Source organism: Rhea americana, unplaced genomic scaffold (assembly GCF_003343005.1).
Source record: "Rhea americana isolate MKP2758 unplaced genomic scaffold, rheAme1 scaffold_2, whole genome shotgun sequence".
Taxonomy (NCBI): Eukaryota; Metazoa; Chordata; class Aves; order Rheiformes; family Rheidae; genus Rhea; species Rhea americana.
In genome coordinates this window covers 10,269,742-10,279,675 of record NW_028186149.1, presented here as the reverse complement: position 1 = coordinate 10,279,675, position 9,934 = coordinate 10,269,742, and positions in this window count along the sequence as shown.

Genomic DNA, 9,934 nt, shown 5'->3' with positions numbered 1-9,934 from the left:
AAAGATCCACGTTTGCTYTTACTGTTTGAGTAATTTCTACAGAATCCTATAGGCTGCATCTCCATTACCTCCTGCAACACTTTCCTATGGCTATGGGTGGACAGAGGTTGCTAGTGTTATAGTGAAAAGAAAAACTGTCTGTACAGAACAAGGAGTAATGCAAATCATCTACAAGAGAAATGAGTAACTACTCGCACTRCTAACACATTCAAAAATTAAGACAGCGCTTAAAAATGAGTTAACAGTTTGTAACACAAGGTCTCTCCTATTTAGAAATGAAGAATCTTGAATTGTTAGCTTGCCTCTTTCAGATAATATAAATTGCTAAAGTTCAGTGCTTCTGAAGTGAAAGAGAATTACTACAGTTTGTTTAATAATTCCGATTGTGTTCCTGCTTGAGCTAACCAGCTTCCTGGATGTGGGTGTTGCATTTAAACTTCTAAGAGGACATCAGAACACATTTACATGAATGTAGATCATTGCTTCCGCTGGGTGATTTAAATGCATCTTACAGCTGTGGGGAAGGATTTTCTCACTTTTCAAAGCATCCTTCTTTAGAAAAGTAATTAATAACTTATTATTGTCTTTATATATAACAATAAAATTAGACYCATTTCAGAACCCCCATCCTCTTAGCAGCAGCCCTCATCCTCCTTCCATTTGCCCTGTACCAAAACTAGTACTTTTGGCTAATTGACAAGCATTTTGTGGCACATCCTGAGTCTAGAGCGAACGTTCCTCCAGGTGGTAGGAGTGCTTCACAGCCATTCCCACCTGATGCCATCATAATATTCTGCCACAGTCCACYAATTCCAAAATCAGATCCCTCCATTACTAATTAACATCGCTATGCTGTAGGCCTACTGTCATGAGGAAAAACGTCTCTGTGAAATACGCTGCCTCTGGGTATTCCTTCTAGAAGGCCAAGATAGCCTTTCAAATAAAAAGGAAAAAAAGAAGAAAAAGGAAAAAATAGTTGTTCCTTTAGGAGGCCGTGCTGAGAGTGGAAACTCAGTTTCGGACTTGTCTCATGAGGTAGTCAAGCATTTGCTCACCTTGCAGACTGTCTGTGTGGGTGAAGGTGAATGATGCTGCCTATCAATCTCAGGAACATGGACCACTGAGGAATCATCCTGCCCTGAGGGACACAACAGGGTCTACATATGGAAGCCTGTATGCGTTAATGCTGCATAAACCRGTAATGACTTCTGATTAGATATTATATTACATCCCTGAGCAATTAGCATAGAAAAARCACCCCAGATTCTGCCATCAGTTCCCTCCTCTGCTGCACAATCCACAATCATTCATTTCACTTCCCACCCATATGCATTTAGCTTTTTAAAAACATTATACAGCAAATTATGCAGTGTTCAGAAAGACATTTGCCAGGGCTGAAGGGGAAAGCATATTTTTTTTTGATAACCAGATGAGTTCCTAGGATGTTCTCCTCTATTTTTATATCTCAAAGGCAAAGCAGCATGGTCTTTGGGAGTATCACTATAAGCAAGTGATAAATACCACTGCTAAGACTTAGCAGCATAAAAAGAGGAAATTCAGCATAATAGGAGTAGTCCTCATCTTTGCCTTGAAACACTGAAAATACACCTATGATTCAAAAGATGGTTTTGTTTCAATTCACAGAATAAGAGGGACAGGAAAACTCCCTTTACTTCACTGAAAAAAAAAAAAAAAAAAAAAAAAAAAAAGTTTTCTAGAGGATAATAATGCAAAACCAACATAGCTCAAGTCATAGAAAATATCTTCTCATTTGGAAGTTAAGAGTCCAGCATTTCAATTATAAGCATCAGAAAATCATTACTTCTGCAAACTTCCTCTAAGCAACTCCATCAACCTTTTCAAAATAATATTTACTATAGTGGAAAAGCCTTTGAACCTACCAATTTCTTATTTTCTCTTCTGTGCAATCCTATGACTTACACTGTTACTTCGGGTTGCACAACTTTCTGAAGTTTGCCTGTTTATCTACTAACAATCTCTCTCTTCTGGCCCTGACTAATGCTACATTTACACCAGCATTCATTGCCAAGAAAAGCAAAGTGAAAGCTCACACTGTGATTTTTTGCCCTTTTATTATTATTCAGGGTGATTAAAGCTGATCTGAAATACTCACTTTCAAATTGATTTTTAAATCTGAAGTATCAAACACACCAATTTGTCATTTCTCTCCTTTTTGTTAAAATACTGGATAATAATCTTGTGCAAGACTGAAGCATTAAATGTCTCTCTACCCACTGAGCAAAGAAGAAAGGCTGATTCATAAGAACCAGTGAAAGAAGGAAAGCTCTAGTTCAGTTTGCCGTCTCATTTTATATCACTTGCCCAGTCCCCCMAAGATTAAGCCTAAGCACTCCAACTGACAGACGTGAAGGCTGGAGACTTTGTAGGAAAAGCATAGTACAAACAGACTTACATACTTGCTCTGAAGCAAGTCAGGTGGCACAGGAGGTTTGTATTTTGAGAAAGTTTTTATGAAAGAAAATACAATGATTTTATTATATATACATACATACATATATTTTTTCCTTAAATTATTCTTTGATCATGTACCCTGATACAAAGCAGGAATAACYCCAGCATACATCCAGCAGGAGGAAAGAATCATGACTAATACTTCTCCCACAGGAGCTCAATATTGTAGCAGATTTATTGCTAGCCTCCAGCCCTTCTGCTTTGGATCATCCAGACTCAGATCAAGAATTAAATCTAGAGAAAAAGGCATCTTTTCAGGGACTGTTAGCAGCTCTTTGTTTTATAAAGTGACCAATGTTTCAAAAGGATTCAGTATCTTTTCTTTTTAAATAAGGATTTTGCAAGAAGCTTATCTGCACTGGAAATAAACAGGGAGACTTTTTATAAAGTATTACAAAAGTCACTCTTACAGTAAAAGACCACAACACAGACATTAAGGGTCTGTCCTTCAAAACCACAGGTCTTTCATTTGTTTGGTGGTTTGGGATTTTCTGTTTGTTGCTTTTAAATGCATACAAGAACCCTTAAATCTAGTATTTTGCTTTGTTTTTTCTACCATCATGGTGAAGCTGTGAACATTTTCATGTTTTTCTCTAATTTGATGCCAATGTCAAGCTGGAAGCTTTTTTTTTTTTTTTTTTTTTTTAATTTTTTTTTACCTTTTTTTTTTTTTTTTTTTTTTTTTTTTTTTTTTTTTTTTTTTTTTTTTTTTGTTTTTTTTTTTTTTTTTTTTTTTTTAATTTTTGTAATGGAAACAGAGATTCTGATGAAATACAAGACCTTTTTTTGTTTTTCTTTTTTTTGCAAAACAAAGTATCACAAGATTTGTCATAAAAACATGGAACAGGCAACAGTGACTGTCTCTTTATGCATGGTAGCTTGCTATTTATAGGACTGCTCACAAGGATGCAGATATACTTCCACTCTCTCGTAATCCATGAAGAAAAAGGCTCAGCTAGCATTATTCCCAGATACCTGTCACTTTACAAGTTGAGAASCAAATGAAAGTGGCAGAAAAAGTGAATCCTCTTCTGACAGAAATCAAACAAGACTCAATTAAAATCATATAAACCACAGCAATTTACCCAAACTGACTGACTGGTCCTAAACATCAATCTGTATGTACTAAAACCCATAAAGTTTACATATACAGCACACTTCCATGTAACCAGCCRCAAAAAGAGTACATATTCTCCAAAGTCACACCAGTCACACAGCTACATTGGACAGTGTCTGCCAATTTGCTGACGTTGCCATCAGGAGGAAGCACGCTTTTCTTCACCRAACTCTTCCTCTGCTGTTCGTTTGCTTTTTTCCTAAGCTTTTCCAGCTTTTTTGACTCCGTTTTCCTTTGGCTGCCTGCCCACTTTCTGGGTTAACATGGAAGAGTTCCTGGGTAACTTCTCCCTTTTGACTGGCTGTGAATTGCACACCACATGACAGTGACATTGCTCAAGTCCTAACTGCTAGTATCACTGCTAAATCTGTTTATATTAAAAAAAAAAAAAAAGGAGAGAGAGAGAAGCTTAAAGCAGGAAAGGCTTAACGACGTTAATCTGAGCTGCTCTCTGTGCAGTCAGTACACTGGTACCCAGGGAACTGCTGCTGCTGGGAACGCTCTTCGCCCTTSTACCACGCTCGCAGAAACAACGGGCCTCCCACAGTCAAGGGGTCTCTTGGAAACCCACGGGGCAGCACGGGAGGCAGAGAAATAAGACAGGGAGGCAGCTCCACGCTGCCCTTTACAGAAGCAAGATGATACAGAAGGCGTGCTCCGGCTGGTAACTGCACTCTGCCTGCCGAGGCACACAACAGACTAGTGCCCCATCTATCATTGGGCACTTCTAGGCAAACAACGCAACCCCATCATGCGATTAGCACAGTTGCTGTAAAGGCCCCCATACAAGCGCAATGTTATTTTTCTACAGCATTTTTACATTTCTGCTCTAGCTTTCACACCAGCTGCAGTTGTGTTACTCACTGGCCTTGATGCTTACAATGTTGGATGTGATAGGAACAGACTATACATTGTTTTAATATGGGAAGGTTAATTTAAAATAACCTTCATATTGCATGACAGTAACATTACAAGGAGAAGACTTGGGTTCATAAATAGGATCAGCTTTCAATCCCCAGACCAGTGATAGCAGCACTTGTCACGAACATACTGTGCCTGGTCTCCAGGGGAAGTGCAGCTTCAGCTGCCACTTACACAGCTCCTTCTGTCAGTCACTCCAAGAAGCAATGCCAGATTTTTTTCTTCTAAAGAGCCATTCCCTTGACTTTCTAAAGGTAACTGCCACCATGACAAGAGATGAAAGACAGAAAACAATTAGCTACAAAYGTGCTCGAAAGCATGCCCATCACCTGTTACTGTACAGTATTACAGCACTAGTTGGCTCTAGATATCTCTGCATCACTGAGCAAAATAAATCAGCCCTTGGAATTACATGGATTGTTATAAACTCATCATTTAAAGGAGCAGTGAAAGAATAAAAATAGGGACTTACGGTCAAGCACATACATTAAAGACAGCCAGAAAATACTGCTTAATGGTATTATCATTCATATCTGGGGGGTCTGTCATCTCAGGCCCTGCTCTTCTATGACAGACCTTGCCTTTGAATACACTCCCACTCCCCCTTCTGCTCCCAAACAAGGTAGGAGTAAAATCTCAGAGCAGTGAGGCAGTAAGTCTGACTGAACAGTTATACTGCCTTCAGACCTGGCAAAGGAACAGAAACTTCTGAAGCTGCTGTAGACCTTGCCAAGCCCTCTTTAAGCATGATTAGGTCTGCCTCTTCATCACGATCAGCCTTCTTAGAGCTCTTCTCAGCACTGGGTCTAGGCTGGCATTGCACAGTAGCCATTTCAAATCATCTGGAATCCTACAATTACAAGACCAATGAACATCCCCTTCTTCCATTGCTGTGAAATAATCAGCAGTGCAAAATGTTCCTTTCATAGGGCATACTTAGTTAGAAGGCCAGRGACAATTTTGCACAAACCCTCTCTCAAACATGTTCTGCTTATTCCATAGCCATCTTTTTTACATTATCTAAGTTTGTGTGTTCTTTTCTGAGCAAGTTATCATCCAATACATACGTCTGCAGAGTATGTCAGAGGAGACAGTGGTACACATGACTGTCATGGAGTGATCACTGAGTCTTGTAAGACCCATCTCTAAGCCTGAGGATTTTTACTACAGCAAAACAAATGGCAGAATATACCAGAGAAGCAGCTGACACTAGCGTAAATCATCTGGAAAGCAATGAAATGAGAGTGATTTATTCATTACCTGACTTAATTTATTACAGTGCAAAAGAACCACATGAAAAATTCTGGAAGAGCTCTCCACAGATGGGAAAAAGCCAGCACTGAAGTGGTGATGATGATCAATCTGCCTCCCATTTGTAATTCCACTTGAGAAAATGCATATTTTAGCTGTGCTTTGTGGCTACTTCACAAAAAAGTAGCATAACATTACTGAATTCCCTTTCCTCTTGGGGATAGCAAACATGTTTGTGAGCATATAGGAAATGCAGGGTTTAAAAAGGCTATAGATTCTTTTGACAAAAGTCTATTTTTGCTGTCTGTACAGATTAATATTTATTGTTAGCCTTTTACACAAGCAGGTTTTCCGGGAAAAAAAATGCCTCTAGAAATCTCACTGGAGAGCAGTGAGGCACGCCAYTTCCGTAAGACTGAAGGAGARGCCTTTTATATGGCCATCAAAAATGCTAACACAAAAACACAAAATTCCAGAAATCAGTGTTTTTACAAAAATGAGCAGTCTCAAAAAAAAAAAAAAAAAAAAAAAAAAAAAAGAAAGAAAAAGAAAAAAAAGAAAAAAAGAAAAAAAATAATCCCCGGAAGAATCAGTGGATGGTTAAGGACTTGGATCCCTAGTGAATTACAGAACGAAGTAGGAGGAATGAGTAGAGGGGGAGAAAGGCTAAATTAAAAATAAATAATTAAATAAATAAAGCTCYTCCAGAAAAACAGCATCTGTTGAAACAGAAAAGTCTCTGCCAAACAGCCCAAACCACACCACTTCATGGCATCTATTTTTTCCTCCTGTTAGTCATGATTTGCAAGAATTTTATAATCATGGAACGACACAGCTGTAGAAGAGCAATGTCCCCTTCACTTCTTTGGTTAAGTTTATTAATAGAGACTATAAAAATCAATATTCATTTTTATCTTATGTACTTTTCAGTAGATCCAAACCATCACAGAACAAAGAAAGCACACACAATACAGGATGAATAAGCCACAAAACTCAGAAATACAGCTAAATCAAAATGGTATTTACATGTAAATGCTTTATCTTGCATGTAAACTATTAGTCTAAGCACCACTAAAGTCAGCCAGGCTTACATAGCCTGCCTCAAGTTAAACAGTATTTTCCTTCTCAGAGCTGCACTGATAAAGCAAATCATATATACTAGCAAATTTGAGGAGTGAAACTGCAAAGTGGTAAGAAATAGCAGAGTAAGAAATAAATATTTTTCCATTTTATAGACATACTTGTGCAGGGTATAACATAAGAGATTCTACTTCACATTCTTCCCACCTTTCCCTAACTCCTTTGGCTACAGCTCCACAGAAAATTCACAAGAAACCTGAGTCATGGCTGTGGAAATGGCAGCAGCTTTTCATAAAAGTACCTTGTGCATGGTAATACTGTCAGCCTGGATGGCTGTCTTATACCTCTTGGGCACAGGTGAGATCTGGTAAATCAATTCAAAGTCTTTAATTATAAATTCAACATTTTTTAAAAAATCAAAAAGCTGTTTCAAACAACGTGTATTTACTTAGTTTTCTCCATATTCTAATAAGACTTGTACCTGTTGACCTTTAACAAACATATTTTAGAAAGAGCTTAATTTCCATGGAATTTACATATCAGAAATAATGATAGCTGATTGAACTTCCTTGTAAGCATCATGCAAGCAGGGATGTAGCACTAAGCAGTAAGAAAAGATGAATATTTTGCAGATCTATAAACACCTTCTGAGGAAGGATTTCAGAACATTTTATGAATGCTGAAGTATTATATGTCAATACCACAACAGGTACTTAAAAAAAAAAAATCCATCCTTATCACAATTGTCTTTACTGCCTTCATTTTTACATATGAGATAACAAAGACTACTGTAGTCCCTTGCCTAATTTCAACTCTGAGTTTTCAGAAACAGCCTGGTATGAGCAAAAATCAAAATGAATCACAAGCTATGCAAGAACTGCAACTAGACATTAAAAAAAAAAAGTGCTGACAAAATAAACCATCTCATTCACATCATCTCCTCCACATGCTCCTCCACTTTTATTTCTGCTTCCAAAGAAAACTAGGAAGAAACACAGAAAAGTCCACACAGTGTGTTGAACCAAACCAAATTTAGAAAGGAGAAGCCCTAATGGAAGAACAAGACATCAAAGTAACTTGCCCACAGAATTTAGGCTGATACAGCCATGGCCAGGAGAAAAGTCACCTGCATTCCCAGTTCCAGTTCTGCTGCCTAGTTACATTGTGGAAGGTTTTAAGCAGACCTGCAAGCTTCTGTGCCTTAGTCATCTCATCGGTAAATGATACTTGTCTGACACTAGGTTTATAAATAATAGGTTTATAAATAAAATAAATTCCAGATACATGTATTTGAGAAACATCTCTATAATCAAGAACGCCATTTTACTCACAGAATTACCAAGTACAGCATACTGACCTCCTGCGTGAAGTAACTGAAGGAAACTGATGTCCAGTTCCTCATTTACACTGGAGACATTTATTCCCCTCATTCAGTCTGTAAAAACAAAAAACAAGCAGGCACTCCACAAAAGCTGAGGCTCTTTCATACTCACTGGTCTCAGGCAGTTGCACAAATAGGTGACTCCTTGCTGCAACAAACACACAGGGTTTCCCAGGCATGGCAATATGCCAGGCCTAGCTGTAGCAAACTCAGTAGTTTGTGGATCCCTTTTAATCTGCGCATCTAAGAGATCAACTAAAGGTTTGTCAAGCAGCATTGAAGAATTTGCCTGCTTTRAAATTAAAATTAAAAATCTTAAGTGTCCCAAGGGAGAAATCTTGTTGCTTARCTTAATCTATTGCAATGACTGACTTCACTCACCTCTCTCCTCTTGTGCTAGTGAGAGAACTGCTTGAAAAGATCACAAAGTACTTAAACTGTGGTGCTCATATCCTTCCTGGAGAGCTATTATGGCTTTCTCCATGCATTTATAATCCTGMATTATGCACAGAAAAAAAAGCACAGGGCTCTATTATGCAGTGGGAGAAATGTAAAGGACATAAAACTGTGAATGCTTAACCAACCCAAAATCATAAAGAAAAGTTTCAATTCAAAGCAATGGGCACTTGGAGTCCACTCATTTTTGCAAGTTCATCTCTGCTACGAGAATACATATTCAATTTAATAAAACATTTCAAATCATTTATAGCCAAAGCTCCTCTTCCTTGCTCTAAATGGTTTTGTATAAAAAGCACAGTGTACAATCCAGATATTGCATGCTTTGCTCTTCTTGTCAGCACAGCAGCTAACTTCTTTAATGAATGACACACTACTACTCAGTGAGCAAGACTCCAAATATTAGTATCTCAAACAAGAGAAGCTAGTTCCTAAGTGTTAGTAGAGAGTTGAGAGATTTTATTCAGACCTAATTCTGCAATGAGATGCTTTGGTAAAACAATATTGTGCTGCTTTGGTGTCTCTGCCTTCAACTATTGTAATAGTGAGAATGCCGCTTAATTCCAAAAATAACATGGAAAGTAGAGTATGAAAGAAAATACACCATGACATTCCACATATACTTTGATTTCTCTTTTAGACTTCTGCGTTAAGATTTAAGTGAAGCTGTTCAAAGCARGAAAAGAATTACTGGGGAAAAAAGATGGTTAATCACCTAAGACTATTAGTGCTTGTGAAAAGGAAAGGTTTTTAAGCAAGAAGATGCTTAAGAAGATGGAAGAAAATGAAGGGTGGCCAGAGACAACAGGAAGGGGTTTGTTGGCCACTGGTCTTCATTTTTCTCTGGGGAAATCTAGCTCCTATTCTTGTTCTTTCTACAAAGTGGAGTATCAGATGGATTGCTCAGTGAATAGTTATCATTCTGTAATAATTATTATCATATAGAAGCTTAGTGTGTTTTCATACATTATAAAAGGTAAGGTGCCCTGACTCCACTAAGATCAATAGAGTCAATTCACATCAGCTGAGTGTCTGGCTTTTAGAAACTTAAAAATGCACTGAAAATGTATACAGATAAGGTCTTTATTTTAAAAGCTGTGTGTATTCATTTTAATCATGTATTATATTTAGCAATAAAGCTGGCAATGGAAGATGAAATGATATAATGGCCAGCTCTCAATTAAATCTTTCTATGGCTTGCTCCATCAGCAAGTTATTCATCAAGTTTTGCAGAA